Source organism: Anabrus simplex, chromosome 2 (assembly GCF_040414725.1).
Source record: "Anabrus simplex isolate iqAnaSimp1 chromosome 2, ASM4041472v1, whole genome shotgun sequence".
Lineage (NCBI taxonomy): Eukaryota > Metazoa > Arthropoda > Insecta > Orthoptera > Tettigoniidae > Anabrus > Anabrus simplex.
Window position 1 is genome coordinate 784,260,082 of NC_090266.1, and position 9,314 is coordinate 784,269,395.

Genomic DNA, 9,314 nt, shown 5'->3' on the forward strand with positions numbered 1-9,314 from the left:
GCTTCCTTCCCACTCCTAGCCCTTCCCTGTCCCATCGTCGCCATAAGACCTATCTGTGTATCTGCTTTAACTAAATAATGCGTTCATCTTCGAAGTATTTCAATGCATGTGACTATTGACTTTAAAGTATTGAATGCAGCAGTTCACGCATAACTCCGGCTTCTATTGAAAGAAAACTATTTTTTTCTATTTGTTTTACGTCACACCGACACAGACAGGTATTATGGCTACAAAGGGATAGGAAAGGTCGAAGTTTGGGAAGAATGCGACCGCGGCCGTAATTAAGCGACCGTGGTCGGGTGTAAACATGGGAAACCAAGGAAAACCATCCTCATGGCTGTCAAAATTGGATTGGAACCCACTACCTCCCGAATGCAAGCTCACAGCTACCTGACTCAAACCGCGCAGCCAACTCACTCAGTATAAAATCTCTGTCTCACTCCTAAAATTTGTCCAACATTATACCGTGATTCAAATCTGTAATTAAGCATTGCTTATTTCATGTAATTTACATGGTAATAGCTTCGGAAATTATTTTCACATTCAAGAGGAAGTTATTGTTTGTAATGTTAGCGCTGTAAAGTCCGGGATATAACGAAGTCTTCTGTATTAGGAGGGATATTCAATGAGCGCGGCAGTGTTTGCTTAAGTGAAGCAAGCAAGCCGTAGCCTTGTGGAATTCGCATTCCCCCACCATACCTGCTTTTTATGTGTGTATATATATATGATCCCAGAGCTCTCGCTGGACACGCGAAACTGATCTAGTTGAGCTGCCTGCAAGTTTAACACTGCTAAATTGCCCCCACTCTTGATACATATAAGAGAAATATGATCTTCTAGAATGGATATCCTTTTATCAGCATTTAGAGCAGATTAACTACGGGGATAGAAAGCTACGAAATAAACTTAGGTATAACCAGATGTTGTACATAGCAACAATCACAATTTTCGTAATAAGAATAAGGGCTGAGCTCTAGCGTACAGAATTCTAGCACTCGGTGCATCCTACAACCCTAAAGATAGTGGGTCGTAAAAACACGTTATTGCTATTATGTATACGTAATATGTTCAAAATGAAATTTAGAAGCACGGTGGTATTTCATAGCTCATAAACAGCTGTTATATTGCCTTACGATTATTGGCGAAACAAGTCCTGAATTAATAATCAAACAAATAATATCTTCGTTATCAGACAGGAAGGCTGCAGTGTCACAGCCAGTACTTCAGAACAACAAACCAAGTTGTACGCTCAGTAAACTAACTGCTTCTTATTTTTTATCATACTTTCACTTAAGTTATCCAGAAAGGAAAAAGATAATTCTATTGATCTAGCTCTTTTTAGATTTCAATACTTTCCACTGGAACACATGGATAGTGCTGAGCCAGCACAACAATAGACTACACACACGCTCTGCGATAGCACAGGAAAGTTGATCATTCCCGAGCTCAAGTTAGTTAAAATTCAAGTCTGGCAGTAGCGATCCTAGAACGGTCCATTTCTCGGTTGATTTCACACCTTCTGGAGGAAAAATCTGAAAGAATGCAATAGATATTTTTTTAAAAAATTATATTTGTTCGTGGCGTCGACCTCTGTAGATATTTTACCACTACCACCATATAATATGAACCTGCGTGTAATTTTAATTGCGGAAGTGTAGAGTGTTGAATGTGAGGAAAGGAACGTTAAGGACGACACAAACACCCAGTCTCCAGGCTAGGGATATTTATCATTTAAAATAAAAAACCCTCACCTGGCCGAGAATCGAACCCGGTGCCGCCGACTGACAGCCGGACGCGTTGCCACCTGCACCCCGGGACCGTTAGTGAATTAGTTACTAAACCACTTTTCTAAATATTAGTCACTAGGTACAATAAGTACATTGTTAAGTATAACAGTAAAGTAGCATATCGTCGCTGCCGGGACAAAACCTCCTATGTGAAATATTTTAGCTTAGAACTTAGGCCGGAAAAGTTCTATGATGTAAGGTGCAATATTGTGTGAATACTGTCAAGGCATTATCGCTCTTCATAATGTATGTGCTGCGGGTCAGTATGTCTCCAAAGATATTTTCACATATGAGGTCTTGTCCCGGCAACGACGATATATTAGAATGTTTTGTTATTAAGTACGAGAAAAACAACCTGGATTGTTAAATGAAATACAATAATTAGGTGTACATTCATAAATCCAAAAAATACGCAGTTTTAGTATATAAGAAACTCATTGATTTAAAAGCATTCGTTTACCGAATAAGGTTGATGGATGATTAACTCTTTTAAGCTAACATCTGAACACTGTATACTGGATGGTAGTTAGTTTACGGTCCGCCTCTGTGGTGTAGTGGTTAGTGTGATTAGCTGCCACCCCCGGAGGCCAGGTTTCGTTTCCCGGCTCTGCCACGAAATTTGAAAAGTGGTACGAGGGCTGGAACGGGGTCCACTCAGCCTCAGGAGGTCAAATGAGTAGAGGTGGGTTCAACTCCCACCTCAGCCAAACTGGAAGTGGTTTTACGTGGTTTCCCACTTCTCCTCCAGGCAAATGCCGGGATGGTACCTAACTTAAGGCCACGGCCGCTTCTTTCCCTTTTCCTTGTCTATCTCTTCCAAACTTCCCATCCCCCTCCAAGGCCCCGGTTCAGCATAGCAGGTGAGGCCGCCTGGGTGAGGTACTGGTCATTCTCCCCAGTTGTAACCCCGACTCAATGTCTCACGCTCAAGGACACTACCCTTGAGGCGGTAGAGGTGAGATACCTCGCTGAGTCCGAGGAAAAACCCAAACTTGGAGGGTAAGCAGATTAAGAAAGAATGTTAGTTTAAATCTGATGGCAGTTTATTAAATATCTTTAACAATGAAATGACTTGAATTTCTCTTTTGCGGTCCGTAACGAGGTACATTCGTCGGCTTGGTTACCTGACGTGGTATTATAACTGAGAACATCAAATCTCACTTAGATGTAATTAGTTTCTCCATGCCTTAAGGAGTACATTAAAACACTCTACGTGTTACAAACTGTTATGACAGACAGCCTAAGAAAATACTGTTCACTGGAAGTATCAACTGTGATGCCTCTCAAGAGATACACATTTCTTGATAATTTAAGTAGTACCTATGTGAGCATCCCAGTTAGGCTTTGGATGTAGATATCTTTGTAATTTCACCAACTATTTATGATAACTGTGGACCACGGTGCTGTGCTGTTGTTGTTTTTAATTGTTGTTTTTGTCATCGTCGTTTTTGCCGCTGCTGTTTTCTGCAAGGCAGACACTCCGATGAAGGTGGAGGGTGTCTGCCATTTATAAGAAACCACGTGTTATTGTGATGAATAAATTATAGTATTGTGTGTGGCGTGAGAATTTCAGGAATGATGGGGACCGCACAAACTCCCAGTTTTCGAGCCAAAGGAATAAAAGGAATAAACCAATTTTCGATTATCGCTACCAAGCCGGGTATTGAATCCAAGACCCGAGGGCTCAGGCACTGATTACTCACCCATGGAACAGGACAGAGTACGAAATTATGAATTGGTACGCAAATGTCAATAACATACTACTGACAAAGGATCACTTACTTGATTAAACAAGTCCTTAACGTATGTGACATTACATTTATCACTGTGCTGCAACAATTTATGTACATACAGTATATCCATTTGTACTTCAAATAGTGAGCCGGATTGATTGGCTCAGATGGATAAGGCGCTGGCTTTCTGAAACCTAGTTGGCAGGGTCGATCCTGGCTCAGTCCGGTGGTATTTGAAGGTGCTCAAATACGCCAGTCTCGTGTCGGTACATTTACCGGCACGCAAATGAACTCCCATGGGACAAAAATCAAGCACCTTGGCGTCTCCGAAAACAGTAAAAGTAGTTAGTAAGATATAAAATTATTATTATTATTATTGTTATTATTATTATTATTATTATTATTATTATTATTATTATTATTATTATTTTTATTATTATTATTATTATTATTATTATTATTATTATTATTTCGTATCGTATCGTGTTCTGTTTACCCTCCAGGGTGGGTTTTTCCCTCGGACTCAGCGAGGGATCCCACCTCTACCGCCACAAGGGCAGTGTCCTGGAGCTTCAGACTCTGGGTCGGAGGATACAACTGGGAGGATGACCAGTACCTCGCCCTGGCGGCCCACAGTGCGTAATTTCAGGAATCTAGCCGGCCAAAAATCGTATCTCGGACACTAATGGACCGATTTACATAAAACTTAGTATGTAGCTGTTATTATTGGAGATAACTGAGTGTGTGGTCAATCAATACAAAGAACAATTTACTACGCCAGGAATAGAATTAGTAATCTTTGTAATTTTAATCATTTTTCGTTATAGCTTTAAGAAATTAAATAGATGTTAATAGTGGGACATGCTGTTTAGAATGTTTGAAAACAGATACATGAATACTTGTACTTGCCAAACAATTTATTCATCAGATGCAGTTACATCAGAATCGCTATCGTCACTTTCATTATCTCCTTCGGCAGAACCAGATGCAGGAGCCTCAGACAGTAAGTTGAGCACTTCTCGTGAAAGCGGAATCCACTACCTCCTCCTTGATCTCCCTAAGCTTGTAATATAAGGTTCCGATGATATAAGCAGCCTATAGAAAAGGTCAGTATTTGTGTCTTACTGGAAGGTTTCCTATTATCTTTATTCCTGGTCTCCTGGGCTTCCTCGGAGAGTTGTCCAGTAGGTATAATACAGCACCATGAACCAAGCGTTTGTGCAAAGTTACAGGCATGTAGTACGATTTGTATTTTTGTAAGTACAATTGTATAGTTTCCTTTGCGTACATGCCAAATGTCACTTTATCAATGGCATACCCACACGAAAGAGTTTCTACGATGGCACGTAGATAGTTTATTAAATTTATATCTACTCCAGTAATATCCGCAGAACGGAAGCCTCTCTGAAGAATCTTCTAGCGGTTTCCATCATTGGTATTGCCAGCAATTTGCTTCGGATATCAACCAATAGATGCGTTTCCTCCCTGAACTTCTCTAGTGAAGTCATCTACACTATTTATTTATTTATTTATTTATTGCGTGTGTATTTTAGGCTTTAAATCAGTGCGTAAAGGTATTGTGTTGAATGGGAGTTATGCGATAAGCCTACGTGTGTGATTTATTTCTTTAACATTAATACTGTGATCTTTTGTAGTCATCTGCAGTATTTATTCACTGCGTCTGTTTTCTAGCTTTTATTGTCTGGATAAATTTATTAAATGCAATTAAATACATCACCCGCCCCTCAAACCCATAAAATTGTCTATTTTCTCTCGCAATTTGCCTTATATTTCAGTGCTGAGTTTTCTTATATGCCGTAGTTTACCTCTGATTCTGTACAAACCAAAAGTGACCCCTGTAAACCCCACGTCCCCTCCAGTTCATAAAAGTAATTTGTAGCTTAGTTTCTTCATCCTTTTGTCTTGAACTTACATACCGAATATCACAAATTTATGTGCCGCCGATTTCCCGAGATGTCGTTGAGCGGAGCCATTCGATATGGCAACCCTGTTGTCATAAGAGCAATACTGTTTTCTTAACATGGAATGAGCTATAGTAGGCTAATGTCAGGCTCATCCTCACATTGTTGTGATGCACGTCCTTCTGCAAGGCTCCTTCTCTGCTCGAACCAACTTTTATTTTACTTCAGCAATTTGTCCCTTTTTCTACAATATTTTGTCCAGCGTGATCGAATTTTAGCACACAAAATACTAACAGATTTCCTTATTGACTTGGATATATTCTATAAACTATCCTCAAAGCCTAAATGTTCAATTACAACATTTTCAATATCATCGTTCAGCTTATATTCCCTGCTGTTCCTCAACAGCTCGAAAACCGACCTCTGGGTTACAGAATACATGGCTTCTGAAAAACATAAATTACTCTCACGGTCGCGCCTGGTCGCAGCAAAAAGTCACGGTTTTCTATTTATGAAAGTATAGATAACTCATCCAAAAGACTTTCATTGCGGAAATCAAAGGCAATCCATTTTGAAAGTCAGCTCAAAGTTATATAATTAGATAGCGCTTGGACACCGTGTACCTGAAATTTAAGCGCATATTTCGGACAACAATATAGTAATTTTCAGAAAATGCTACATACGATATACAAATACATACCTTCATCTAATATAATCACATTGCAAGCTAAAGAAATATTTAGTTCTGGCGTCTTTACTGAGCCCTCACATAATAATAACTACGCGCTCGCATCGTCAGAATATGATGCCCTAACGGAGGAGAGCCACTTTAGTCCTTCGGTGAGATTAGATAATCAGACAGCGCGACTCTTCAATGTTTAAGACCCAAGAGTCTTATAACACGACTCACAGAAAATGCGCACCAAAGACAAGGGTTGACAATATTATTTTTGGCCGGCTGGAAGCTAAAAATTACCCACTGTGCGGCCTCACCTGCTATGCTGAACAGGGGCCTTGTGGAGGGATGGGAAGATTGGATGAGACAGGCAAGGAATAGGGAAGGAAGCGGCCGTGGCCTTAAGTTAGGTACCATCCCGGCATTTGCCTGGAGGAGAATTGGGAAACCACGGAAAACCACTTCCAGGATGGCTGAAGTAGGAATCGAACCCACCTCTACTCAGTTGACGTCCCAATGCTCAGTGGACCCCGTTCCAGCCCTCGTACCACGTTTCAAATTTCTTGGCAGAGCCTCTAATCGAACCCGGGCCCTCGGCGTGGCGGCTAATCACCGTAACCACTACACCACAGAGGCGGACATTATTAAAATTTAAACAGTTAGTATGCAAGACGACGCTGGTACGTGATTGTACTGACTGAAAACATCAAAATCTGATTGTCGTCTTTCTAAATGACACTTGTTTAATGTACAGTCATTTAAGTCGTGTTTTCAGAATGTAGACCAAAGTCAAAATTTGAAGATGGTCAGACTGATCGTTAATATGAAGAAATGTGAAAGTTTTAGTGAAGGGTTTATTGAAACGGGGATGTTTGTAACGTAATGAGTAATATTTCAAAGTAATATTAATTCAAAGTAATATTAATTGGGCAACCAGATTAAGAACACCCAATGGGTTAAGTGCTTACTGGTCAAGGTATATATACCCCTTCCTGTCTGGAGAAGTAAGCGCGAACCTTATTTGCTTTAAATAACAGAGACAAATACTGTATTCCCAGGAAGTATATCATCTTTATAAGTGTGTTCTTGTTTCAGTTAACACTGAGTAATGTAGAGAAACTCTGCGGTCTCGCTGACAGAAGAAACCACTTTAACTGTTATTTATGCTTCCCATGTTTGCTTTATTTGTTATTCGTGATACAGCGTTGCTCAGCCTTCAACAGAAATTAGCACCAGTTTATGTCGTGGGAGAAAAGGCAACCTGACATGAAGCTAGCCGTTCTCTTCCACTTTGTGCTGAGGTTATGGATTGTGGAACGTTTCAACTTTCACCCCTCCAGGGGATTTTATGGTCTATAATGTAATATATCTTAATAACAATTATAACCATTGCCCAACTGTTGGGTGCTAATATAAATATGATTAAAATAACAATAAAATGTAATTAAAACAAAATACTTAATCGTATCAAGCTTGAGCGTCATTTGTAATATGTAAATAAGTCATGTGAATAAATAAAATAATTCAGATAACTTCAGAAAATATTTAATCAAAATGTCCTCAATATGGGCGCCAGAGTTCACCTAAATGGATCGCTCGAATTTGAATACAGGATGATAATTCTCTCTCCCAGGGCGTGTATATAAAGCTGCGTACTGGTACATCTGCTTCAGGCCTTAGCTACCCTTCTGAAAACGAATAAATAGGTATGAACTGCACCTAAGTTCATCAATAACTCCACTGATTCTAAAACAACTAACTATATTCTGAATAACCTCCGTGCATGAGCACCTCATCAACACTCCAAAATATACATAAGAATACACTCAGAAAATACTGCTGGAAGACTCCATATTTACACAATTATCCAACAACAACAACAACAACAACAAAAATAGTGGGAAACCAGAAGCGAGGACCAAACAACCATTCTTTATTAGCCCGATGAGCACTAATTACAAAACATATACCGGTATATATTCAGTACATGGAGGTTATGTAGACAAAAGGTATCCACGAAATGTCACTGTAATATTTGTCCCGAATGGAACATAATAACTCATTTTACATAAATAAAGTGTAAAATCTGCGGTAAACTAAGAAATAGTACGAAATATTTTACTTGCAGGGAATAATATGGATACATACTTTACTAGGGTACCTTACAACTATTTTTTCTGCTACGTCGCAGTGCTTCCATAGGTGTTTTGTTTGTCTAACACTTTCGTGTGTGACGTATTTGCTCACTTATGTTGTTTGAATTAATTAGGTTTCGTTTTGTTCATGTTGTTCATTCATTTTTTGCCCTAACTCATTCATTAAGTGATATATTGATTGGTCAAGGAACCATGCTATTTTCCTTTCAAGAAACAAGTAATATATTTTTTATTTGTCCAGGGATCATGATATTTTGCTGTTTGAACTGCCCGCGCTTCTCATATGGACAAAGATAATGACAATTCACAGACATAGCACTCCCTTTCGTCGGTGCAAGCCCTGGATCTCAAGAAAGAAACAAAAGACGGCACGAGCAGCGGAAGACAGCATTAGGGAGTCCTGTCTACGGCCCGTAAGTACGTATACATATTTCTCTGGATATTTCTCTAGTGACGACGGTATTTCTTAATTTACCATGGATTTTTCATTTCATTGGTGTAAAAGCAATTATTATGTTCCGCTTGGGACAAATATTACGCTGACATTCCATGGATACCTTTGGTCTACATAACCTTCTATGGATAAATACCCTTCAGGGACGATGACCTAGATGTTAGGCCCCTTTAAACAATTAGCACCATCATCAAGCAAATACACTTCACTGGCTCTGTGTACCAACACAACTTGCAGATTCTCACTATCGGCATTTGTAATATCACATAGATACTGTACCTTTATAATTCTGAGTTCGCTAATTCTAACACATGGTTTAAAGATACTTTCACTTGGGCAACACGACTCGTTAGCTGGATGCCCAGCGTACTTGCCTTCGGTTCAGAGGGTCCCGGGTTCGATTCCCGGCCGGGTCGGGGATTTTAACCTTCATTGGTTAATTCCAATGGCTCGGGGGCTGGGTGTTTGTGCTGTCCCCAACATCCCTGCAACTCACACACCACACTTAACACTATTCTCCACCACAATAACACGCAGTTACCTACACATGGCAGATGCCGCCCACCCTCATCGGAGGGTCTGCCTT